Source organism: Somniosus microcephalus, unplaced genomic scaffold (genome assembly GCF_052327205.1).
Source record: "Somniosus microcephalus isolate GS21.2 unplaced genomic scaffold, FLI_Smic_1.0 unresolved_chr1, whole genome shotgun sequence".
NCBI lineage: Eukaryota > Metazoa > Chordata > Chondrichthyes > Squaliformes > Somniosidae > Somniosus > Somniosus microcephalus.
The window spans coordinates 116276031-116276270 of record NW_028225179.1 but is presented as its reverse complement, the minus strand read 5'-3'; positions in this window follow the sequence as shown (position 1 = coordinate 116276270).

The window sequence follows — 240 nt, the reverse complement described above, 5'->3', positions numbered from 1 at the left end:
TCAGGGCTAGGATTATAGGCTGTGGACTGGCACTCAGGGCTAGGATTATAGGCTGCGGAGCGACACTCAGGGCTAGGATTATAGGCAGCGTAGGGACACTCAGGGCTAGGATTATAGGCTGCGGAGGGGCACTCAGGGCTAGGATTATAGGCAGCGTAGGGACACTCAGGACTAGGATTATAGACTGCGGAGGGGCACTCAGGGCTAGGATTATAGGCTGCGGAGGGGCACTCAGGGCTA